Source organism: Cyprinodon tularosa, unplaced genomic scaffold (genome assembly GCF_016077235.1).
Source record: "Cyprinodon tularosa strain WSP-4 unplaced genomic scaffold, ASM1607723v1 ctg1068, whole genome shotgun sequence".
NCBI classification, from domain to species: Eukaryota; Metazoa; Chordata; class Actinopteri; order Cyprinodontiformes; family Cyprinodontidae; genus Cyprinodon; species Cyprinodon tularosa.
Window position 1 is genome coordinate 69,904 of NW_024037858.1, and position 13,372 is coordinate 83,275.

Here is a 13,372-nt window from a genome sequence, read left to right on the forward strand (position 1 = left end):
CATCCATGTTTGTCAAAGAACACTACTGCCACCTACTGGTTAGTGACGTCACGGTGCGGTATCGGCTGTTGATCAAGTCCCAGTGCTGTATCTGGTGTTTGTCACAACGCGCTATTATCCAAGTCATCTTGAAAACATTCTTCTTCCAAATGTTGGCTACATATTACGGGTTTTTTCTCTGGCCAGAAGTTCGATGGCAAATCCTCCCTCTTCAAGTTGGCGATCCAACGACCAACCCGTCCGTGGAGGATCAGGAATCAGAAAGGTGGAATAACTCTTTTTTTCCACTTTTACCCGATGTATTCCAGCATCCAGCTGCCATGCACGTGGGCATTGTCAGTTTCACTATAGCTCTGGTGAATTTCAATGGTGAAGTCCTCTGGAAATCTTCAATAATTGTTGTTGATTGCAGATGTGTCTAGTAATTCCCAGTAGGGGTGGAACGGTTCACAAAATCCACGGTTCGGTTCGGTTCTCGCTTTCGTGTCACACTTTTAGGTTCGGTTCGATATATGTTGATTACTTGGAAAATCTCTAAGCTGACATGTTGGTCATGTTGATGTTAGCATAAACAAAACGTGTTGCACAATGCTTGCACACTGTTGCACTTTTATCCACAACTTTCTTTCCGCCGTCATCGTAGGTCACTCTAAATGCAAAGAGGTCCCATACAGCAGACCTATAAAGTGCTGCTGGCGCGTCTTCCAACTCCTGTTCTTTCCCACTCGCCATACCCACACAATTCTCCACAACAACTGATTTTTTTCTGCTACACCCGGCTACGCTGCTTCGCTTCTTCTTCTTCTTGTTTACTACTGGTGGTTGGCTTTGGTCGCAGTACCGCCACCTTCTGCTCTGGAGTGTAAACGCTTCGCCTATGAGAAAAAGGAGCAGCGCATGAACCGAACGCAACACACGCGAACCGAACCGAGGCAGTCGAACTGAACGGTTCGGACGGTTTTCATAAACTTAGACTTAGACTTCTTTATTTGTCATTTTGTATGCACAGAGTGCATACAGAACGAAATTGCGTTACATACAGCTTATGAGCATTGCATTGATATTTCAAATGGCACGAGTTATACAAAAAAAGCAGCAGTGGTCAAAGTGTAAACAGTGCAGAGGATAAAGACAGTGTGCAAATTGCAATGGTTCAGTGCAGATAGGCATTTGTGCAAAAAATGCGTTATTTAGAATAGAAATGAGATGAACTTGAAGGGCTAAAAGTTCAACGTTCAGCGGCATTTGATGCCCGATAATGTGCAATAGGTGCAGAGTTCGGTTTGTGGATCAAAGGTTCAACAGTCTGATGGCAGTGGGGAAGAAGCTGTTGCAGAACCTGGTGGATCTGCAGCGGATGCTGCGGAACCTCTTCCCAGAGGGAAGCAGGGACAACAGTCCATGGTGGGGGGATGAGGGGTCTTTGATGATATTACGGGCTCGGGACACACAGCGCTGTGACGAAATGTCCTTAATGGAGGGAAGAGGAGCCCCAATGATTCCTTCTGCTGTCCTCACCACCCTCCTCACGTTCTTCCAGTCGGAGGCTTTGTAGCCTCCACACCACAGAGAGAGACAGCTGGTCGGAACACTCTCTATGGTGCTTCTGTAGAAGGTTGTGAGGATGGGCGTTCCATCCCTAGTTCCCATTGATTTAGCTTGTAAAGCGGCGAGAATGGCACTAGGCTTACCGCACCGAGACGTCACTGCCAGAAGATGGCAGAAAGGAAGGGTTACTATATTTGGGCAAAAATTGCCGCTCCAAGACTCAGTGATTGCGACTAAAATAATTCTTTTTTTTTTTCTGATTAACGCTAATTTCATTAAATCACAACAAACGTATTAGTTTTAGGTATAAATAATGATCCATTGGTTATTCCTTGCAGAACAGATTTTTCCTTTAATCAACATGTCCTGTTATGGGAGCAGGACTTTGTTTCATACTCCTAAAATTAAAACCACTGGAGTGATATTAATTAATCCATCCAGATCACACATCCTTTGCCAATGACCTGGAAAAATGTAATTTATTACATTATTTTTTTCCCCCCACTCATTTGGGGTGTTTTCATCCAGAGTAGCTGTTGTCCTCAAAGCTTTAAAAAATATATATATAAAATTACACCACCAGCATATTTAATAAGAATGAAAGAAGTTGTTTCTGTTTCCTGACACAGGGCACTGAACAGAAAAACGTGTCAAACAGCCGAGCGGAGTACAGTAAATGCTTGGCCTGAAACTTCAACGCAATTCACAGTCTTTTCAAGGATCTGAGGTTTTATTTAATTTCGCGTTGTTCTTTGGTATTCCAATTAAAAACCTTCATTCTTTTATCTTTTGTAAACCTGGGAACATAAAGCCTGCTTTTTATGTTGTGAATATGTCATAAATGCAATACATCCAGCAGTGGTTCACATCTGGTCTCCAGTGGCACACATTTACTGAATGCTTTATAAACATAAGAAAGTTAGAAAACACTTCTTGGAAGAAAAAAAATAATCAGTATCAAGGTTACAAACACAAAACCCGCCTGTTCATTAAAAAGCTCCCTGCTACCTCCACAAGGTCACTCTAAAGCTTATCTGAGCTTATCTGCCTTAAACCTTGAGTCTCTGAAGCATGAGTTGTCCCTGGCTTTAATAACAGTCAGCTGAGAGGCAAAAACATGGGCACATCTGATATATTTAAATTATGTTTTCCTGCTCATATCTTACTCAGAAATGACAAAAACCAACCTTAAGATCTGACATCAAATATTACAGACATGTAATAACGTCTGATTCTACCTGACTTCTCCCGGAGGTGCAGAACTGAACAGGTATGCAGCAGATGAATGAAGAAGATTTAAAACTGTGGTGCTGTACTGATCATTGTTTTATTAAAACAGATTACAACTGAGCAGTAAAACCATGTTATAGAGAATTTGGACATTTTTTCCTAAAATCTAGATGACAAACATCGAAATCATTCTTTGTTTTTAGTGTGGCCTAGTCTGATGCACTCTGGTCTTCCTGTTCTCTTAAACTTCTAAGGAAGTTTATTAAGTTTATTAAGAGCTGCAGCACTGTGGCTCCTTAGTTGGGCAGCCCTCATACTCAATTTTATTTTGGTAATTAGTTACATCACTATACCCTCCTCCCAATATTTTGCATTTTCTTACAGTAGCAGCCATTCAAAATGGTCCTTCCCTGTCAAACCCCAGCTGAACGGCTGCCCACTTCCCTCCAACTCCAAGTGAAATTCCCTCCAACTTCCTAGCCTCATGAGACCATCCTGATCTCGCGAGCTTTCAAGGTTTCACTCGCAGATCAGTCTGGAGACTCTCCGTTAAAGAAAATTTGGAGCCTTTCACCAAACGAACGTCCAATCAGCGTTGGCTTTGAGGCGGGTTGAGGTGTGACGCAACGAGAAGCGCCACAGTTCAGTCTAAAAAACATGGCGGCTTCAGCCGATGAAACTAGCGTTAGCGTGGCTATCGAGCAAGTTTTATGGGAATTACAAAGTATTTGTTCACTGAAAGAAGAGCAAAACACTGCTCTGGAGGCTTTTCTCAGAGGAAAAGATGTTTTTGCTCTTCTCCCGACTGGTTTCGGCAAGAGTAGCCTGGCTTGTGGTTGTGTTTTCGTCGTCGCTCTGTTAGTACGTCATATGCTTCGTTGATCTGATTGGTTTATTTGGCCCGTCTATCACCAACATAGGCCAATCAGCTAACCAGTATTTTCGCCCCTTCCCAAAATTACTTCAATGGAAGGTTTCCAGATAGATATGCGGAGCAAATCCATCTGACGGTGTCAGGTTAGCAACGTTTAGCCAATTATGTCAACGTCACTTGGATTCACAGGGTCTGATCAGATCTGGTACCTACACCGTCCCAAACCCTATAGTGGGTGGGGCCAGTGGACCATCCCGCCCTTAGATAGCGAGTCTGCATCAGTTGTTTCTTCGCTGGAATTTGGCAGCGAGTGTAACCTTCTAGTAGAGGAAACACGCTCCTCCAAATGTAAGTTCCGCTGGTTTGCTGTATCTTCGTCACACTGACAGAAAATCAAAAGTTAGGTATAAGAAAAATTATTTATTTTTATTTAATTCAAAATGGAAGATCCTCTTTTAAATAGTTTTATCAAACCGTACACATTTGTTTTATGTCTTCCTGCGCCACGGAGCTACAGCCACACACGGCGCGTCACTGTGTTGCCATAGCAACAACTGCTTTCCTTTTCCATTGTAGAGAAGAAGCCGTGCCATTCTGGTTTATACCCCCCCCCCAGCCATCCACAGCTGTGAGTGACACTTGATGGTGAAGGATTAGTGCTTAGGAGGCGATTCAAATAAATCTCTTCTACAAAAGTTTAAATGTATTTTAAAGAGAGATTTAGGAGAATTATATATTTAAAAAGTTAGTTTATTTAGTTCATAAGTTATAGTTCACTTCCACAGAGTGATTATGTTAATGTCTTATTGATCCATCAGTCCTATTGTGTTTTGTACAAATAAAACGTTCATATTTCTCCAAATCCGTTTCCTTTTTTTCCCCTCAGGACGAACCAGCTGGTGGGGGTGAAGAGCGTAAGCACTCTAATCTGCATGATAGTAGCAAGGATGGGGGGGTTAGCATTTGTTTTTAGTTGGGTTTTTTTTTTTTTTCCCATTTGCTGTCATCTATTTAGAGCTTTGGATTTTTGTTCTTTTTGATATTTTTTTTCATTGTGTTGTCTTCCTGTTTGCCTTCCTTTGCCCATTTTCTTCCCCCACTGTGGGGACATTTCTATTCTATTCATTTTATAATAAAGGTTAGCTTTTAAAAATTAACGGAAAATGACTGAAAGTCATTGCAAAGACTTTGTAAGGATAGAAAGGCACAAGATCAGTGTGTGTGTGTGTGTGTGTGTACTTGTCTAGCCCTTAGAGTGAGGACCATTTTTCTAATTTCACCATCAAATTGACGACCAGTTGTTGCAAAGTGAGGACATCTTGCTGGTCCTCACAAGCTATTTTGCTAATAGGTCGGTTCAGGGCTAAGTTGTCAGTTGGGTTAGGGTGAGGTATTGGTAATGGTTCACATCACATCACGTCTGAAAGGTTTAGGGAATAGAAATGGTTGAAAATGACTGAAAATCAATGGGAGTCAACACATGGTCCTCACTACATATAGCAGAACGAGGATGTGTGTGTTTGTGAGTGTGTGAGGTGGCATGTATAAAGCGGATGAACTCCTCCACCCCTCCACTCTGACTGCTGTGTGTGATGTCAGACGGAGGAATCTTGCGTCGCTGCTGACGCCCGCATTGCTGCTAAAGCAAACACACGTGCTGACAGCTGATATATGGCGCAGACTTTGACCTGCCGCCAACCTCCAAACAACGACCCCGTGATCCGGTGTCAGCCAGGAAATTCCTCACATCCAGCCTGATGTCCTCCCACACCGGCGGCGTCCACGCCACCCAGGTTTACGTAAGAGGATAATCCCGTTAAAATGATGCGCGGCGCTGCAGGTGTGGGAGCAGATGATGAAATCAAAGCATTCATGTTTTATCATCCCAAAACCCAGCAGAAAGTAGACGCCTTTGGCTGCCGAAGCTTCCTCTGTCTGGGCTCGGCGCCCTGTAAGGCTGGACGTCTCTGAAATGAACAGGAATATGTGAAGAGCTGCATCCTTTGACACTTTAATGACCCCTGCTCTGTGAGACATTCTCTCAGACATCTCCATCACCTTCTCCTCTGGTTAGAAAAAACGCATTTCACATGAGCGCTCACAATGTGCCTCCTCCAACAGAAACAAAACAGGCAGCCTCTCCATCATCCGGCAAACCATAAGCTGGCCTTTATCTCGCCTCCCTCATTAAACTCTGAATCTCTCAGCAGAGAGGTAGAAAGAAAGACAAGTGATTGAATTCTGCTGGAGGAATAAAAGCCCCCTCAGGCTGCCATGTTGAGCAGACTGGATCCAGAGACCCCAGGAAAGAATAGACTACAGACGGAGCTCAGGGCCAGCTGAGGAACTGTAGATAATGTACCATGGATGTTCTGACATTGTGCCGAGAAGCAGGAGTCACCATGATGACCCCTCACGACCCCAGAGGGCGGCTGGGGAGGGAGCTGTGCGAGCGAGGTCAAAGAGAAATCATGGCTCCGAGCTGATTTCTCTATTCAGAGGCTGAACTGACAACCTGCCGGCTCTGAATGCAGCCCAATTACTCCAGTACACCAGCAATGGTGGGAAGGGGATGGGAAATAAAGGCAGCACAAGAAAAGAAAAATGAGTTTGACATTCAGGCCCACAGCCCAGCAGAGGTAACAAGTTCACGGCCCTTTCAGTAAAACATGGCTGCCCGCTGTGTGATGGATGACGGAGCCTCAGATGCGCCATCGGGGCTGAGAGCCTGGCAGGAACACATGGGAACCGGGTTTCTAAGAATGAAGGCAGTCATCCTGCTGCTCGGACAAATGAACTCCAGACGGCCGAGGTATAAGCAGCCTAATCAGCTCCGCCAGTTGCCACAGCCACAGCGCCGCTACAAAGAACCGCTTCTGGCAAACAACCATGCACTTATTGCACAAATACTTTGAAGCCTACCGTGCTTTAAAACCGAATAAGCTGCCCTTAATTTGATCTCTTTGTTACATATTTTCTCAACTATGGCCAAAAATGATTGTATTGTCCATTTACACTTAATGTCGCTTTTAATCAGGGGTGGATTTAGGAAATTTGGGGCCTATGCAAAGACAGGCAGGGGCCCTCTGAACTGAGAAGACAACACATGAAACAGACCCATTATCCAGATAGAGAAATGTTAATAGAATAGACATCCATTATCCGTTCTAGGTTGTGTCCCTCTCTTCTTGTCCCTTTTCTTCTTGTTTTCCTCTCTATGTTTTGTACTCAGCTGACTTTTCATGCTGTCTCTAAAGGAATGAAAGATTTTTTCCAAGCACTAAGCTCACTTAGCTGATTGCTCCTTCCTGTGTTTCCAAAAAGGCCAAAGTAAATAACCCAGTCCTTCTTTTCACTGTAGACAAGCCATGATCTGCTTCTCTGTTCTCCATTTTTCATTTGGATGAAATAATAGCTGCATGAATCATGACAGCAGACAAGATAGAGGAGGGCAGGAGGCGGGGTTACCAATCTACTCGCTCTGGAGAGCAGAGTTCGCTGCTTTTAGATGTTGTCTCCAAAGTCTCCAGGAGCAGAAAAAAGTCTCTAGATTTGGCGCTAGGAGCTTTTTAGAAATCAAAGTGCTAGAGGGGTCTGAAAAGTGGCTAAATATAGCGACTAAAGCGCTAAGTTGGCAACACTGCTCTTTGCATGGTTTGTTTTCAAATGGTTTGCTGCTGTCTGTTTGGACCTTTCTGAACATGTGCAGCAAATGGACTGATCCAATATGGTGGACACTGAAGGGGGGGGCTGAGACACACTTAATATTATCAGCGTTCTGATGGCATTTTAGCCAAAGGATTTTTATCAAAAACATAATTAATGTGCAGAAATAAGGAATAGTTGGATTAAACATACATGTAAACTGAGTTTTATGGGGCCCCCAGGAACTTGGGGCCCTAGGCAGCTGCCTAGTATTGCCTATAATTTTAACAGCTGTTATTTATAGAAAAGATTTAGATAAGTTCTTACCTACAATAAGAAAAAATACTAAAGAAGAGCTATTTTCTATAGAGGCTTCTTTAAATATAAGCTGCATCATTTTACAGTCAGAGTCTGACTGGAAATCTGCTATAAATCCTTTAAAACTGCATTTCCAGAAACAGGCAATAAGCCATTCTGTGTTAAAAAAAAATCACAAGATGTTTGAGGTCATTGCTGCTGCTTCTCAGCGCTGAAATCTGAGGGGAAGGATTAAAAACATAAAAACATGGAAGATAGAGCGGAGTGTCAGAATGTTCGGTATGTCAGGGATGACGGCAGTAACGCCGGCAACGGTAAACACAAAAAAGTTCTGCTCGTCTCCGAGGGAAGGACGACAATGACATTCATTATTTCTACCCTTAAAGCCAGATTTAACAAAATGAACATGAAGATCAGATGAATTCAATCAAGTGATGGACTGACAGTTAATTGGGATCAGAACGAATCTGGTTAATTCATTAATTAAGAAGGAAAGTAAAACAATAAATATAACAGTAATTTGATCTTTTTTATTTCTAAAAGGTTTAAATATTCTAAAAGCTTCTGAAAAGACAAACATTGGACATGCTTTCACCACTGCTGGTAACAAAAGATAAGGAATAATTATTATTTTCATATCAATATCATCAAAATAGTTAGATTATTCAAATAATTTTTGTTATAACAATATATTATTTTATTCAACCAGAGAAATCCAATTGAGATTAAAAGTGAGTTTCTTTCTTAGTTAAAGAAAAACAGCAACCAAAAAAATTATAATCTTGACATTTAATAGGGAGCTTCTGGTTTTAATGGGAGAAATGTTGACTGGGATGTTCAGGGCTGCTGGAATGAAGGACTGGATGTAAAACTTTGATTTGGTTGAAACTCTGCAGGTAATAATTTAACTTTCTTAAAACTGGAGTCTTGGCAGAAGTTCAACTGAATTAATTGATTCTCTCCTTCATCCGCCTCCGACGCCGACAAATGAGCTTTGAACCGCACCTCAATGGAAGTATCCCTCCCAATCAGCATCCAGATTTCATCTAAAAAGGTCTCCAATCCACGTCTCTGTCTGCTATCCAGAGCGCAGGTCAATCGGTCCAACAGAAGACCGCCATGTTGAGTCTGGTTCTGCCAGAGATTTCTTTCCAACAGGGAGTTTTTTTCCTCTCCACTGTCGCTCCATGCTTGCTCATCATGGACAGGTTCTCTCAGCCTTTGTTATCCAAACTGGACTTCCATCTTCCAGGTCCCTGAGGGAAGCTCTAGTATCAGCTCACGCAGTCTTTAAGGATCTCCCCATAAAGCTCAGCAGACCGTCTCACTAACCAGCAGTCTACAGACTGACCAACCTAATCTATCTCCACTCCTCCATCAGTTTCAGGCCTGCGGGGAAACTCCTGTTCAAGCATATCAAACAAAATTCAGCGCTAATATTTTCTGCCGAGGTCTGAGCGCCAAAGACTGAAGGAAATGAATCGATAAAATTCTTCCAATTGTCTTTTCTTTCAGTGAGAAGCTGACGGTCCAGGAGTTATAAGGACTGTGGGCTTCAACGTGATCTCAAATGGAAATGTCTCTTTGTAAACCACACCTGAGGTCATTATTCGTTAAGTTTCTCAACATCTGATCAGGAAAAAGACAATCCACAGGGAAGTCAGACATTTCTGATCCCCTCAGGGTGAAAGTTCATGGTTCTTTGCTGCCTGACCCGCAGAGCAGGACCCCAGCCTCCATCTGCATCTCCTTCCTCTTTAACCACGTGGTTTCTCTCATATCAGAGAGTATCTGCTGGAGCAGCTCCCACATAAAGCACCTTGGGGGTGGGGGCAGCCGCACCCCCACTGCTGGTCGGCTGCTGCAGAAAGGACACTTCATGTCATGCAGCCTCTTTACAACAAAACCCTCCCAACAACAACGCTGCTTTTATGGGATCATGAGCAAAGTTAGCAGGAAATAAACTGATAAAAAAGTTCAAGCAGGGATTGAAAAGGTGGAATTAGGAGGATGATTTAGCAGTTGTTAAGCTTTACTGACCTGTGCAGTGCAGGAAGTGGAGCAGCTCTCAGCCCGTCTCTCTGTCTTCTCTCCAGCTCCCTGCTGGCTGCATCTGAACTTGGTCTGTCTGCTCCCCTGGAGGTAGAAGTGCAGGTAATGCAGAGGAGGAAGTTTGTCTATCCTGCAGCCTCCTCTTCAAAATACTCTTTATTACGAGCAGAAAACTAAGCACTTCCCCTCACTGACATGTGAGAGGAGGAACTGTACCAGAGAGAGCAGCAGCAGCAGCTAAAGTCTGCTCCGTCATCTCATCCCCCTCCTGTTCAAATTTAGAGGCTGGATTTCAGGCAGCGAGGGGAGCTCTACTGGGCATGCCCACAACCAGGAGGCACATTTCAGTCATGAAGGATCACTTCCTCCCCTGTTCTCCCCCCCTCCCTCACTGCTTACACCCCCCAGGAATGAGGGACCAAAGTCCACCTTGCAGGAAAATATCAATGAAACGACTTCAACAAAAAGGCAGGAAAAAAAACAATAAAGTATTTCATTGCTTTTCATCTTTAATCCAATGTAAAAAAAAATGTACATCTGAATTTTTTTTTCTTAGAATAGCTGCATTGTTTTCTAGAATTGAGGTCAAGGACACACTTTGCCAATGAAACAAGAAAATTTAAATTTCAAATATGAAAAACAATTGCATTGTCTTACTTCAACTGCATATTAACAAATCGTCTTATTTTAATTCTTATTTACACTTAATTTAAGAAATGTTTACTTATTTTGTTTAACACTTGTTTTCATTTCTGTTGCTGATAATGATGCAGACTGATGAGTGTGAAGAAGCATTAGTCCATCAGACCCAAACATTCACCGCCTGAATTCATCACAAGCTTAATAATAAATCTTCCTCATGCTCAAAGGTTACCTGTGGAGTACCACAGGGATCAGTGCTAGGACCAATTCTCTTTACTTTATACATGCTCCCAATTGGTAGAATTATTAGACAGCATGGGATTAATTTCCACTGTTATGCTGATGATACCCAGCTATATCTGTCTATAATCCAGATGAAGCTAACCCATTACATAGATTACAGGCATGTCTGAAGACATAAAAACCTGGATGACTCTTAACTTTCTGCTTCTGAATGCAGACAAAACAGAAGTTATAGTCTTTGGACCAGAGTCTCTGAAAAAGAAACTGATTAGCCAGTCACTTCATTTGGATGGGATTAAACTGATTTCAGATAATAAAAGTAAATTATCTTGGTGTTGCCTTAAATGGCCAAGCTCCATCTGATATCAGAGATCTGATTGTTCCTTATGTTCCTAACAGAGCACTTCGCTCTCAATCTGCAGGTTTACTAGTGGTTCCTAGAATTTCTAAAAGTAGAATGGGAGGCAGATCTTTTAGTTCTCAGGCTCCTCTCCTGTGGAACCAACTACCAGTTTTAGTCCGTGAGGCAGACACCCTGTCTACTTTTAAGGCTAGGCTTAAAACTTTCCTTTTTGATAAAGCTTCTAGTTAGAGTGGCTCAGGTTATCCTGAGCTATCTCTATAGTTATGCTGCTATAGGCTTAGACTGCTGGAGGACATAGGGACCCCTTTTTCATCATTCTGCTTCATTCTATCTCTATTCTCCCACTCTGCAGAATCTGTTAGTTCAATCTCTAACGTTCTGCTCTCTCTGCTTTTTCTCATAGTAGCTTCATCTGGTCTGTTCCTGTTTGGCTGTGACTCCATCCTGGAGAGAAATATCAGCTGTGCTGCTGCCATCAACACCTTTGTTTCTAGATGTTGGAGATCAGCCTGTTTTCCAGTGTAGTCCTGTTTCTCTGACTGTGACTAACTGGATGTGCTCTCTTCATCCTCTGACATGGGAGCTGGCTCGGAGCTCGTCTGCCTGGCTGTGTGTTTCCTGGACGGGGCCGCCTGTGGAGCTGGTTGACAGTTGCCTTTTGCATCTATGCTTCTTTTTCTATGTCTGCTTCTGTCTCCTTGAACCCCAGTGGGCCTCAGCAGATGGCCGCTCACACTGAGCCTGGTTCTGCTGGAGGTTTCTCCCCGTTCAAAGGGAGTTTTTCCTCTCCACTGTCGCTACAAGCATGCTTAGTGTGAGGGATTGCTGAAGAGTCAATGAGTCGATGCAATCAGCTGGTTTTCCTTAGATAGAAAACTTTGAATCAATCTGACTGGATGTTCTGGTGAACTGGAAAGTGACCTGAGATGACATGATGTGAATTGGAGCTATAGAGATAAACCGAATAGAATTGGCTGAATTAATTGGAAGAAGACAGAATTACAATTTTCCCAAATAGAAGAAAAGTTTCAGAAGAATCTGTTTTTAATATTGAGCGATGCAGTTTAGGTTTTTGTCCAAATGTGGGATTAATTTTACTCATTTTAAGGATGTTCTCTTAGTAACTAAGAATTTAAAATCCTTCTTTTTTTTGTAGACTATTGCTTTAAAGACCGTCTCCGTTCAGTGGTTCAGGTCTGATCATATATTTTATATCAGATGTAAAATCTGGTCTGCTCTGTCATGATAGCTGACCCCTGATAGGTGACCTTAAGTGTTCACTTCATTCACCTGCCTGACTCTGCCTGGTTCTTAATCATTCCTCATCATATCCACCTTAGACAGATTTATTTCTCATTTTGTTTACACAAGTGTAAAACAAAAAGAAATTTCGTGTGGAACAGCTCTCTGGAATTTTTTTTTTTTAAGTGCAGCCTTGAAAATATGCATCTGCATCTGTTGCTTTATATTCGTTTATTTTTGTTTGTTAGTTTTAGTTCGAGGGATTCCCAGGTTTGTGTTCCCTTCCCCGGAGACCAATGGGTTGAGAGGGTTTTGGAGTTTGTCTCGTCTCCTGGTCGTGTCGTGGCTCCTGGGTGGAGTACAGTTGAAAGTTCTGCAATTATCCTGGTACCATGTCTTCTCTCTGTCCCTCAACCACTGAGCCTGCCTGTCTCCATCTGCTGGACTCATGGAACTCTGAACCTGCCTTCACGCTCTCAGGATTCCTGGAACTCTGGATCTGTCTGTTCCTGATCGGATCAGAACCCCTGACCCTGCGGACTCCTGGATCCCACAACTTTCCTGTCTGATTTGTTTTTCTCACCTGGATTGGATTCCTGACTGCTCAGTGAGGTTGCTGCTTTGAGGAGCCAAACAAGCTGCATCTGCGCCTCCAGAGTGTCAGTGATGAGGTGCCCCCCCCTCCTGCAGCCTCTGCAGCCTGCAGGTCCACAGCTCTGCATCAGTTAACTTCATATCTTGTTTCAATGAACGTTTCCCACTGTCTCACCTTGAATACTGGGTCAATCTGACCCGTTTTTTGATTTGCTCATTAAAAAACTGAGAATAGTCCTTTAGTTTAGCACTAATTGGAGGCTCTTTGCAGATGAAGAAAACTTCAACTTTGTGGCAAATAACTTGCCAGTGAAATATACAAGGTTTACAGATTAGTTGTATATTCTCTCTGAATCTGAATTATTCTATTTTCTATCTAAGTAAACCAACAGAGCTTCCAGTCCCTGATTAGCAGAATTCACTCCTGAAAGAGGATGTAGCTGCAGTGGACAGTCACCTGATTTATGTGGCTGACTTTGAAGCAATCCCTAAAACTGAGCATGCATGTAGTAACAGTGGAGAGGAAAAATACCACTTAACAAAAAGTCAGATCAAGCAGAACCACAATTTCATAATTCTTAAAGATAGTAATTTACAACCATCTGCTCTGATTGACATTG

At 42.8% G+C, this 13,372-nt stretch overlaps 1 long non-coding RNA gene across 1 annotated transcript in view; it reads right to left on the reverse strand.

Annotated features, from left to right (window-relative positions):
• LOC119785501 overlaps positions 1 to 9,948 on the reverse strand; it is a 50,638-nt gene extending 40,690 nt beyond the window's left edge. The window contains exon 1 of the long non-coding RNA XR_005281044.1: positions 9,656 to 9,948. This is a non-coding gene — a long non-coding RNA (uncharacterized LOC119785501). The remainder of the gene's footprint in view (positions 1 to 9,655) is intronic.
• Between the last annotated feature and the right edge of the window lie 3,424 nt (positions 9,949 to 13,372).